A 13,210-nucleotide genomic window follows, 5' to 3' on the forward strand; every position below is an offset into this window, starting at 1 on the left:
TTGACTTCTGCCCTATGTACAACACAGACTGAGAAATGACCAGAAGAAGCAAAAAGTGGGAAAGAGGGAAAATAAGAACAGTCCATTTGTGTACAGATTGAAAATAAAGGGCAGTAGTTCTCTACATCAGCATGCAGTCACACTGGGGAATTACACGCCCTAGGATATTGTAGATGGTGAAAGTTTATTAGACAAATTAATAGGGAAAGGAATCCCCTGAGGGCTTCTAAACACAAAGACATAACCCCTGACACAGGAAATCCATGAACTGCAAGTTATTGGAGGCCAGGAGACATGTCTTCCCCCTTACATCCTTCTCTTTGCATCTTATTTGGCTGCTCTTGGGGGCAGGATACCAAGCCAGATGGACCTTCAGCCTGACCTGGAATTCCTGTGATTTATCAAGGTGTTTTTATAGCACCCCCTCCATTAGAATAAGCGTGATTTGTGACATTTTTTAAAAGCAGAAATTGTGTTTTGTCTTCTTTTTTGACAGCACATGTCTGAAGATATTAAAAGGCTTTATTAGTGGATGCAGGCATTTTTGTTTAGTTAATTAGAAGTATTGTTGTATATGGTAATTGATTGGAATACACAGTAATTCAAAGATTTACATCTCTGAATGAAATTTACTGTTATTTTCTCTACTATTGCTACATATTCAAAAGAGATGGTTTTATTCTTATTTTTATATGGGCTGTTTAAAAGCTCAGGATAAATGGGTAAATTTCTATCTCCTTCTGATGGACAAGCTCATTCAGATCACCACTGGTGTCTCTGTAAGCAAGGCAAAAGACACAGGCACAGCAGAGAGTGAACAATCATGTTCCCTGCAGAGCAAGGTGGGAACATATTGGCAGCTTAGTGGTGAAATAATGTCCATAGCTGCTGTCTATGTTGTGCGTGTTCTGAGGACAAACAGATTAGTTTCATTTATTTGTTAGTGTTGTACCTTTCATAAGTCTCCTTCTGTCAAGGAAAATAAATTTAAACTATCAACAGCTCCAGAAATTCCCTTACAGATCTCTCTTTTTTCCTGGAGTGGTAAGGGTTTCAAATACTGGGGAACGGCCATTTATCCAAAGCTCAAAAATGTTATTTAATACAGTTCAACAAAGCCAGACAGATGGTACTAACAATACACAAAAGAACAAAAACAACCAATTTTCAAAGATTTCATTCCTTTTTCATTTTCTCTGCATTAAGTTACCAAACTCATGATTTGCATTATAATATGCACTAGAAAAGTCTGTCTTAAAGACCACTTGGAATGGAAAGTAGCTAAAGATAAAAACACAAAATTTTATACCAGAAAACCTGGATATGGCTTGGGCTTTTCTAATGTTCTGAACTACCATGTAGCAGCTATCTGCTTTATTTTTACCTAAGTAAAGAACCATCTCTCTCCCACAATCCAAGCAAAGCCACATAAAATAAAATAAAATAAAATAAAAAAATAAAATAAAATAAAATAAAATAAAATAAAATAAAATAAAATAAAATAAAATAAAATAAAAAAATAAAATAAAATAAAATAAAATAAAATAAAATAAAATAAAATAAAATAAAATAAAATAAAATAAAATAAAATAAAATAAAATAAAATAAAATAATAATAAAAAAAAAAAAAAAAAATAAGGCCAACCCTGATTCCTTTTCACTTGGGAAAAAATATCAAGAACAAAATATACATGGCAACTGGACAGTTTCTATCAAGACTCTGAATGTGTTTCTACCAATCTATAGACAGTGGCAACACAGAGCAACTGGCCATCAACAGAAAGCAGAAAGGGAGGCAAGTCAGCAGCTAATAAAGGTCCAGTTTAACTAATCAAATACATTCCCACAAAGGGCCCAACCTTGCAAGAATCTAAGGGCAATCATTCCCTGGTCTTAACAGGATTTGAGGAGAATAAGCACCACGAAGGCCAGGTACTTAAGACAAAAATTTGTCTGAAGCAAGTCTTCAAAAACTTGCACAAAGACCCATGAAACTCTAATAAATATTTAGCAAAATGTGAAGCACTTGGGAAAGTTTACAGGGACACTGTAAATGCTTCTTGTCACAGTGAAGGAACCACCAGGTCACATTTACAGTATTTGTTAGTTTTGCTGATTCTTTGCTCCGCTAAGGTTTTAGTTGTCTCAAGTGGATGCCTCAACTTGCACACTTCTAAATGTAGTAGATTTCCTAAAAATTATAGCCCTATAATCTTTCCAGTTTTTACCTGGTTGTAAAGATGACAGCAACCAGATGGCAACATATTTCTATATGGTGTAGATTTATTGATTTTTATGATTTTATTTATATATTATTTTACTATTTTACTTATGTTGTAGATTTATTGAATGTTAATCTCTTTTTGTATTCTTCTTCATACTCTAATAATTGACAAAACTGGAATGTATCCCACTTTGCCACAGTGCCAAGAAGACTGGTTACACCAGACAGACAAACTTCTTGGAGACACTAAAAACAGACCATATTCATTTAAGAAGCTCTCTTCCACCTGAGATCTTCATACAATTAAATAAATAAAAAAGGGAGTAATGAGTTTCGTTGCTCTGAAATCTAGGCACTTAATGTGTTCCACAAAAGCCACCAACAATAAACTTCTTTATAAACAATCTAAATTAGTGGCTTCACTTTAACTAGTTAACATATCCTAGTGGTAGGGCAGAACCTCAAACAACAAGCATGTTTGCAAGATTTTTCTCATGGATTATACCAAAGTGTCTAAATATGTACAGATGTGCTGGGGCACAGTGGTATGTTCAGTAACAGCCTGCAGCTAGTAGCCAAGGATTAGAAAGAAAAAAAGTTACATTGTCTAGTTCTTTCTTCTTAAAGAATGCATTACATTAGCCTTCGCTTTTCAGCTTTCTTTATGTTTACTTAAAAATTGCTATATTTCCATGGATAATGAGTTATTAGCATTACAAATACACTCTATCATTAGGCTAGTGGCTGCCAACTACCATCTGTATTTCTGCAAGACTCTGCTTTCAAAAACTGTTCTAATGGAGAGATCTAACTACTCTCTAAAACCCAGGAAAAAAAAATAAATAAATTGTTCCATTTGATCAATAACACCTGAGTTACTAAATCCAGCTAGTCAAAGACCATATCCCTCTTTTTGTGTTTCTGAAGCAAAAGGCAGGATGACAGTCCCACTAAGTGAAAACAGTTTCTGAGATCCCATGTTATTCTATGCTCAACCATAGCTCTTTTAGTAATGTACTACATGAAAAAATAATGTTCAACTTGTGAAGTTTCAGGAAAACAACCACCGTAAAGTACTGGCAGGAATGGCATTCTTTTGAGTATCTACAGGTGTATTCAGGGAACAGTCTATAACCAACAGCTTTTCCCAATACCATTCCTTCTTCACCCTTTATTTTTCTTCCAGTTCTGCCCTTCCAGCTTCTCATGGCCATCATCTCAAAACCTTCAGAGCAACTGGAAGCCACCTGTGTATGCTGACTCTTGCTTACAGCAGGAAAAAAAAAAAAAAAAAAGTAAACCAATGTGAACATTCAGCTGCACAAAGGCTGTGGAGCAATGTTAAATTGCACCATCTGTGGCTTTCATTTGAGTATGATTTCACAAGGGCCTGAGAAGGGGACTAGAATTACTGGTGAAAAGGCATAGCATGAAAAATGGGAATAACAGGTGCACGTTATAGCAGCTTTCCCCAGCAACACCTGTAACCGATAGACCAGAATAAGGGATTAATAGGGACTTTTAATACATGGACACTCTCCCCCTCTATAATGATATGCTGGAAAATTTCTTTCTAAAATCTCTAATAAATGATGATAGCATTGAAGCCATGCTGGCACTTTTCCATTCATAAAATTCTTACCTTCATTTCAGACTTTGCCCAAAGGATTTGCATTAGATAAGCAAAGATTAGGGGACAGAATCTGAATGGGGAAGGGAACAAACTGCGTATGTATCTCAAACAACATCACTATGGGAGGAATGATGGGAACCACAGGGTAGCAAAGGGTATCAAGCTTGAAATTGCATGGAGAAAATGGGGGACTGATTTGCTGAGGATGGAGCATGGGACAGGATCTGTGTAAGGGAGACAAAGTGAGTGCAGGATTAGAAAGATCAGAATAAAACACAACAGATATGTGGAGCAATCACAATGGTAATTTCACTTGAGACCAAGAAGGTGTGAGCATAAACGTTTAGAAGTAGTCTCTGCACCAGGGCTCAGAAGATTGACAAAGGAGGAAGCAATGCAAAGATGTATTAAAAGTCAATAGAGCAGCAGCGTAGTATGCTTCTGTCACACTGCATATAATTCTATATCAGACTTCCAAATAAATATAAATTAATCCCAGTACTTTTTCAAGAATATTGGTTTGGTCATTGTAAAGGTTGGAAGCCAGTACTGGTATGGGAGCTGTTACGTAGATGAAAACTAGCTGTTTTATGCTTTATAAAACCAGTCCATAATGATGATTAGCCTCTTTTTGTAATAAAGATTGGTAAGTTTAATATTTGCAAATTAGCTACTAAACACATATATTACTTTCATAGAAAAAATGTTGTGGGTGCATATAAAAGCAAAGGGCAAACTGCACTGGCCTGAGACAGGAATAACTGCAGGCAAATACTATTTAAACTTTCACATATGGGTATCAGTACATCCAAGTTATTATCTGCACCGCTTCAGTGTGAGGCTTTGGCAAAGTCCTTGCAAATGGTGACACCTCTGCGTGGTTCTGGTTCTGGTTCTGATCCTGACACCGAGTATGCCCACTGCCATCAGTCAGTCCAGTCAGGCTGCTCACAGGCACAGCAGAATAAAGTTATTCCTTCAGATTTCTTCCTTCAGAAGAATAAAGCTTTCCTTCCACTCGGACACCATCCAAAAACGTCAAGCATTAGAGCTGTGGAAAGCACGGTTACTTAGAGCTAAGTAATGTCAACTTAGTTCATTTTTACTATCAATCTGCGAGGTCTTTGCGTACCGTGCCTTTCCGCAGCTGTTTCGGTCTGTCGGCTGTGCTGAACACCTACTCATCTGTCGGGGCGGCTAAGCCCTCATCACAATGAAGAAGACACCAGTGGGAGAACAATCACTGGTACTCAGAACAAATGTGAGTGCAATTAATACTGATACTTAAGAAGGCAAAAGTAGCAGTTACCGTTAACCATTACCACGTGTCCTGTCCTTTCTAGTACTTTCCATTATCTTTCTTGGATGCACTCATGTAGACCATATCAGATATTCTTCTGCACTGGAATCACAGATCGTGCTACAATGCTGCAAAGATTTGAGTTTTCCAGCAGCCAGGTGTGTTTTTTTGGGCTCGGATCCTCACACACTTGGCTTGTAGTGTTCTGCCCCCTGACACAAGCTGGTGCAGTCACTGACGGCCACCCAAGCATTTCTCTGGCATGGGAAGCTGCCTTTGCAGCCAGCCTCATGGCCTCTTTTGGGCTCCTCAGACATCATAAAGAGAACTTGGCCCATCAGTTAATGAGACCCATAGTCTATTTCACATACCTCACAGACAAAATTACGTAATGCTCGCATGTAAATAAATGGTTCTCAGATGAAAGAACTGGTCCCAGATGCAGGATCTCCAGTTAATCTGAAGTGATGCAGACACCAGCAGTCTGAACTGACCTTGAAAAACAGATCCAGCAACCTGCAAATGCTGGGGTCTATATTGACTGAAAACCTAGCTGTGTCTCATTTTTGTTGCACTTATAAATCATATAATTGTGTTTGGAGGTGACTGAAAATGTTGCAGTGAGGTATTCTGATACTGTAAATAAGAGTTGTCAGGAAAAATGCTGTTTAGTAAAGCTTTTAACATCTCTGTTCTGGCTGAAAACATCAAATTATTTGCATTTCCTGCTGAATGATTTTTTTATTCTCCAGTCTGCATGATGTATTTCCATTTGAAAATGTAAAATATTTTATTCTGGCTTTTGGATTTGAATTGATAATTTAATCACTATTTATTCAACACTATTTAGCACTGTTCAACACTATTGCATTTCCTTCTGAGACGTGCAATCAACCTTGGCAGTGTCTGGGTTGTGGGTTCTGCTTTTCCCTAGAGTCCTTGATCTCTACATATCCACATATGCACATCCAAAGAGGCACCCAGCTCAAGCAGGTACACTATCAACTTAACATTGGTGAATTCTAGTTCAGATACCTTGAGAAGTTTCCATCTAAATCAGTCTTTCTCAAGTAAAAAAATGCCAAATTCAGTTAGACGTCATTTTACGCCATGTTTCTGAACCTGTAGTTAAAATAGATCTTGGTTCTTTCTAGGTCCTGCTACAGACAGCCCTTGAGACTTTACACAAATCTTATAAACTCACTTTCTGCTCCTATAAAATTAGAATTGTATCTATTTGTCAGACATATTATAAGACTAAATAGTCTGTAGGGGGCTCTGATTTCCTTGGGTTTGGGCAGGAAAACATAAAGTCTTACTGCTGATTTGACATGCTATACCCAGATAGCTCGGCACAGATAACATAGAATTAACTTTCTTAACATCTCCCTAAAGCACAGCAGAATGACTTCAATACTTGAAAGTGCCATTGCACAGTTATTTAAGCCGTTTGTGAAAAATAGAAGTTCTACAAGTCTTTGTTAGTGCTTTTATTGGTCAGTGGAAGCAGTAAGTTCAGAAAGCCTCTGTTGACACTGTAACATGCCACCTGAGTGCTACCAGTGCTTCACAAATTGCCCTATAAAAGAGGGCAATTTTAGTAGGTGTGATTTTGCTAAACTTTCAGCATGTGCATGTGCTAGGGTACTTTGTCAGGCCAATAAAATCTCACTGAATTGAATTAAAACTGAACACTGACTGACCTGCAAGAAGTCTGCACATGAGCTGTCTGGTGCTGCCTGTAGTTTAGCAGCTAGACAAACCATCCACCACACAAGAAGCTATTTTCCCAGTTTCCCAAATCTGACATTTTGTGGAGCAAAATACAGTACACGATAGCCTCAGGTCACAGGACCTCTCCTGGAGACTGAAACCACATAAAATTTGTCCTAAGGATGTGATCGGCTTCTTACTTCTTCATAAGATGCCTGATGTCTGATAACAATAGCACACTTTTAAGATTCTGGATTCTGCCATGCACAAAAGTACTGAAAGCTCAAGAAACTCAAGAAACATGATCTCTTGCATTTGACAGGGAAAAAAAAAAAATATATATATATATATATATATATTTCTCATCTGATTGAGTCATTTGTTCTGAGTGAGGAAGTACAAGGGAGGATCCCTTCAGCAGACAAATATTCCTCTCCTTGCTCAAAAGAAGATGCCTGTCATGTGCCATGGCAGTTTCACTGCACAGATGTTCCTTCACGTGTCCTGTTCTATCTGAACCTAGGACTGTTTAACTATGGCAGTAATGCATGGAAAGGCAGCATATCGAGTCCTACATTCCTGCAAACAGCATAGTTCTTACATCCAAGAGGAGTTTCTTACCCTGTAAATCTTCATAACTGGTAGACAGGATGAGGAAAAAAAAAAAAAGGAGGAATTAAAAATTCACACTTCCATTTATAAACTCCCCTCTCCAAAAGAAATAGTTCTGGGAAAACACAGAGGGAAATTTCACTAACCTCTCTCCTCAGCTCTTTGAGGAAGCTTTCCATGACAGAAAGCTGTATGACTCTTTGATACCCTAGGGAGTTAAAAAAAAAAAAAAAAAAAAAAAAACAAACACAAACATTATATGTACTGGAGCCACAGATTTAGTACTTAGCGTTCAAAATACAGGTGGAAGATACACATAGCAAGACAACTAGAAAGAGAGAGACTTACTGGCTACAGATGAAGCAGCTCAGGAATATCTAGTAATTTTTTGGAAACCAGTTCGAACCTGGGTTTGTTAATTCAGCTCTAGTTCTAATTGGTTTGGACAATAGCATGTAATAAAGCTTTATGCTAAAATTGTCAAATTTAGACAAACCCACAATGCTTTTGGAAACTTGTCATCAAAGAAGTGGAAGATGTGGGTACAAAGTACGACGTTTTTGGAAGGAAGGTAAGAAATTGCTGAATGGCAGCTAAAATTCAAAGGTTACTTCAGGCCATCAGAGAGTTCAGAAACCCAACTCTCCCACATGTTTTGAAGATAACCAGCTCAGATCTGAGACTGTCTTTTCTGTTTTTCAACTGGCATTTCAGTATGTCTCAGTGTTGAATTCTGGCAATATTTATTGTGATCCAACTTATGGTTATTTATAATCTGAAAGCACCCAGTGGTTCCAAAGAAGGACTTGGATCACCACAAAATACAAAGGCAAATCTCTCTCTCTTGTACATATGCAACAATACAGAGCCATATCTGAGACCTTCTTAAGCCCAGGAAGTTGTGTCAGCTGGTGGAATCAGATACCTCAGAGCTAGCTTTGCAGGTAGCTGTAGGATTGTCTGTACACATTAAATGGTATCCTAACACTGAAAACATATTCTTAAACTGTGAGACATAATGAACTATAAAACACCGGGTTTTATTCTCTACCCAAACTACTCCTCTTTTAAAGCATTAACTATAAAAGGGGATGATCTTGTTATTGTACTTACCTCACTTTGAATATTTTTTCTATATTCCTCACCACCAGGTGTTGGTGAAGCCTCCAGTGTCACAGTCAACACCTCCTTACATGAGAAAATATTTTCTTGGACTGGCTTTGAGCTTGCCACCTTTGACCAAAAATGCCCTTTGTAAAAGAGGACTCCCAGTCAAATCTAAGACTGTACGTTATGATAATGTCTCTTACTTGTTTTCTGAGTGGATCAGTTCCAGCCCCACTTTGGTTCTCCCATGCTCCAGCCCTTCTGTCACATCTCCATAATGGCAGTCTCCTTTTGGAAATGGCAGTACTATAGTACCATATGCAATATTCATCATGATATTCATCATGACTGAACAATGGAATAGGTGACCCAGCAAGACTGTGAAGTCTTCCTCCTTGGAGATCTTCAAAAGCCACCTGGACATGGTCCTGGGCAGCCTGCTATGGGTGTCCCTGCTTCAGCAGGGGTTGGACCAGGTGGGCTCCAGAGGGCCCTGTTGGCCTCAGCCATTCTGGGACTCTGATTCTCACTAAAGTAAAAAGTTGCCCCTTCATCACCGGTATAAAATATTTCCTGTATTGTTCTCCATACCATTCTTTACTCAACCTAAAAAGTCCACACCTTGAAGACTTTACAGGCTAATGAAAAGCAAGCCCTTTCTCTGTCAAAATACTAAAACACACATGGAAGGTAGGGAGGAAAAATGCGATGCTCAAGCAAAGTCATTAAGATGACAAAATGCTAATGTTATGTTAGCTCTGCAATTTTCTGTAACAGAATTTCTATATTTATACTGGAAATGTTTAGGGAATGATTCTCCATCACCTTTGTACTGTAATAGGGCAGCTGGGCATTCCCCAACGTAGGAAATCCCTGCACAGAATAAGGCAGTGTAGGAGGCCTTCATAGGTGGCCAAGGCGGAAAGGAGCAAGTGGCATAGGATAGGCCCCTGGGAACTGTTCTAACTAGTGTAATTTAGAGCATTCCTGCTCTCAGTTATGCCAGGGGCCACTTTGGCATCAAGTCAACCTAGAATCCAGGGAGATGAAAAATGGCTTAAAGCCACTTTCCCCCTCCCTATACCCTGGGCCTGCACCATGTGTGGTTTGGCTGGCTCCGAGGATCTGGCCCCTAGATTTTTAAATAGAGCATTTTAAGTCGAAGTTGAAAAGTGAAAGAAAACGGAATATGAAGAGTAAAAAGAGTAGGCAAGTTCTAAAGGGAGAGATTAAAAAAGAAAGAAAAAAAAAAAAAAGAGGGAAAAAGAATGGGTGGTATATGGGTAGTATTGGTAAGTGTGAAGCAGAGCTCATGTTTAGCAAAAGCGAGGAAGCACTGTGGAGGTCTGGGTTCACTTCCCAGCCATGCCAGAGACTTTTTAATGCCATGATTTGTCTGTCAGGGTCACTTTCAAGGTTACCACTGAGCTCCTTTGACCATCTATGCTAAATGTGTTTAACTTACTTCCTGAGAACTAACTAGTTTTGCCTGTAAGCACTGTCACAGAGTCTGAGGTCAGAAGTGCCTTTGGCCCTAATTACATATAAAAAGAACGTACATAACAGGGACATGTCTGGAAAGAAAGACACTACTATCTTGAAAGGATCCAAAAGATGCCTGAAAAAAATAGCTTTGGTGCAAAACTGTACAACTGGTGTGGAGGATAAGATGCTCAGCACTCCAGCTTCTCCACTATGTGATGTAAAGGATCATGCTGTATCACACCATGCTACTGGAGAGCTCAGGTCTCATTGTAAGTTTGTATTCAGTGCAGACAGGAGAGGGAGTAGGAAGTACCTGCACAGCTGGGGGACTTTGAGGTTTCACCTCAAAATGTCCACATCCATCACGATTTACCTGGAGTGTCTCTAAGCCTTGGTTTCTCATTTGCTTAGTGGGAATATTACTACCTCTCTAACAGTAGTGCGGCAAGGATGTACTGGGATGTATGCCCAAAACTCAACAGCAACATGAAAAAAAGGAAATAATTAATGGAACTTCAGCCTCAGATTTAAATGAAACTTGACACATAGACAAAGGGCAGACATCACCACCATTATGTTTAAAAATGCACTCAAATATTAAACTATTTGTAAAATTTTGAAAATGTTCAGTCTGAAAAGCTGCTGATCCTACTGGAATCTTTCAATATTCGTTATGTTGACTTCTGCCCCACTATACGCCACCTTATGCCAACCAGCCCTGTTGTACCCCTGCCTTTCCTTTCCTTCAATCAAGCCTTCTTGATATTACTCACTCACCTTAATGATGATGGAGCAGAAGAGATGCTCTTTCTCTTCTATTTGAGACAACGTGGTTCTCCTTAACCTCTGCAAAGTGCTACAGTAGGACTCCAAGGCATATGGATGGAGGTAGGAGGGGTGCAAAGATTAATTCCCAGCACCCTCAAGTTATCTTGTCCTGCAGCCTGTACCATAGGATGAGGTGTCCCAGAGATAAACCCTACTCTTCCAAGAGGATTAACTGGCAAGCAATAATCTAATGAATAAGAGAGGGAGGGAGGGAGAAATTTGTTTTTCCCATTTATAGCCCCCAGACCTTACTGATGATATCTAAAAGGTTTAATAGTATCATGGTAGTGGTAGGCATTGTGATCTGTTTCTGCTGCAGGTATGTAGAAGATCCATATGGCATGCCTACTGCTTCTGCTTGTCCTGTTTCATGGTGGGAGATGATGTCCAACAGGCCCGAATATTTTCCTTACCATAAGTTGAGGTCATGGTTAGAAGTGCCCAGAGCAAGAATCCTAATTTCCCCTGACTCAGAGATCATCAAACTCAATTTTTGAGGGGTTTATCCAACACCAACATCTTGCGCCTTTCCCCAAATGCTTCACAGCTTAGGTCACTACCCCAAACTTCTCCTGTGCCCAAAGTCCCCTTGTAAAATTAACACTATTCTCTTTATTAACCCATCCCAAAGTCTCCTCTCACTTAAGTATCATCCTCCAAACAGTCATCTGCAGTTTGGATCTGCACCAAACTGATCTGCACCGTGTTGCTGCCATTACTTTGCTTGCCTCTCCCCCTGTGCTCTGTTGCTGCTCTCTCATTAGATACCACACAGGACCAAGCCCAGCCCTTGCTTAGTTCTCCCTGGAGCAAAACAAAGTGAGTGAGCAAGAGAGAGAACAAAACAAAAAGCCCCAGTTCCCACTCTGGCAGAGATTTTAAAACACAGAGTGCAATTATGAAAAGGTTACCCAGATGGGACCCAGAGGGCGAGTGAGGGGAAGGAGAGCTGTCATCCAAGGGGAAAAAAATCAGATGTATGGTAGCCCTACCGCTATAATACGATTCCTATTCCATGTGCAAATGTACAATGCAACGATAGTTCTCCAAGCCAGCATGGGCTGGGTTAATTGGACGTAAGGATTTTTTTTTTTTAAATAACCCATTCATTCCAAAAAAAATCCTGCCCCAGTGATCACACCAAGTACAAGCATGTCACTAAAAGGCTTGTTCCTAATTGACAGAGGTTCCTGCCTACTTTTAAGTCCTTACCCCAAAACACTGAAAAAACAACCCTGTGGAGAATATGGTTATGCTGTAAAACAATAGGCAACAGCTTTATCTTTTAAAATTTTTCCCTGTATTTAAGCAGAGATGAATCATATTTACTGAAACAGATCCTGAAAAAAATAGTCTGAGGAAAACAAACAAACAAACAAAAAACAGAGAAAATTGAAATCGAAAAAGCAAGTAACTTGAAGGCTACAGTCAGTTGAATGGAAATGATCTTTACAATGTCCTAATGCAACCATGAGCTCCACCTGTGCTATGTGCCCATGCATTGTTAAGTAATCATCTTACTATTGCAGAATTGGAAGTGACCATTGCTAACTGTACACGTGGAAAGATATTTGAGAGTCTGTCATGTATGTGTAGAATGTTAAAATATTGCTTATTTTTAACAACAATAGAAATAAAAGACAAAAAAAAAAAAATCAGAACAGCTAAAACCCTGTCCCTAGCATGACATAGCTGACAGCTAATGCATGGGGGATGCCAAACTCACTTGCAGATATCTTTTCACCTCTCTGCTGTCTGAGGCATACCCGAAATTACAGTTGCTGACACAACCCAGCAGTCAAAATAGCTTGCTCCAGCCACTTGCTTGCTAATGTACTACCATGTTTTTTCACGATAGGGGAATCCCAAAATAGGCTCAGATAGGCCTGGGCAGCAGCTTATTTATGCATTTTTCTACTGCCAGGTGGGCACAACCTGAGGCTGGGGGGAACTTAATCTCTGCTAAGCAGTTACTCAGCAAATTCAATAGTTTCCAAGAAAAATTACATGGTACAATCAAAGTGTGTTTTAACATTGAATCAAGACATACCAGTAAGTCATTCAGAGGAATAAAATCATCAATCACGTGAAGTTAAATTCAGCTTACTCACAGTACTAAAAAAGCTTCAAGACACCAACCGAGATAGGCAGATCTGGGGGTGGATCTAGTACTGACTGTGTGCAGTTTTCTGACATCTTATCCCAAATATCTTGTTTAGAAAATGCCATGAAGCACTGTTAACAGAAATAGCTGCATAGTTTTTCTCCTCTGGTCTACCCACATGCAAGTGCAAGAGCACATTTCCAT

Source organism: Anas acuta, chromosome 1, assembly GCF_963932015.1.
Source record: "Anas acuta chromosome 1, bAnaAcu1.1, whole genome shotgun sequence".
In the NCBI taxonomy this organism is placed as follows: domain Eukaryota; kingdom Metazoa; phylum Chordata; class Aves; order Anseriformes; family Anatidae; genus Anas; species Anas acuta.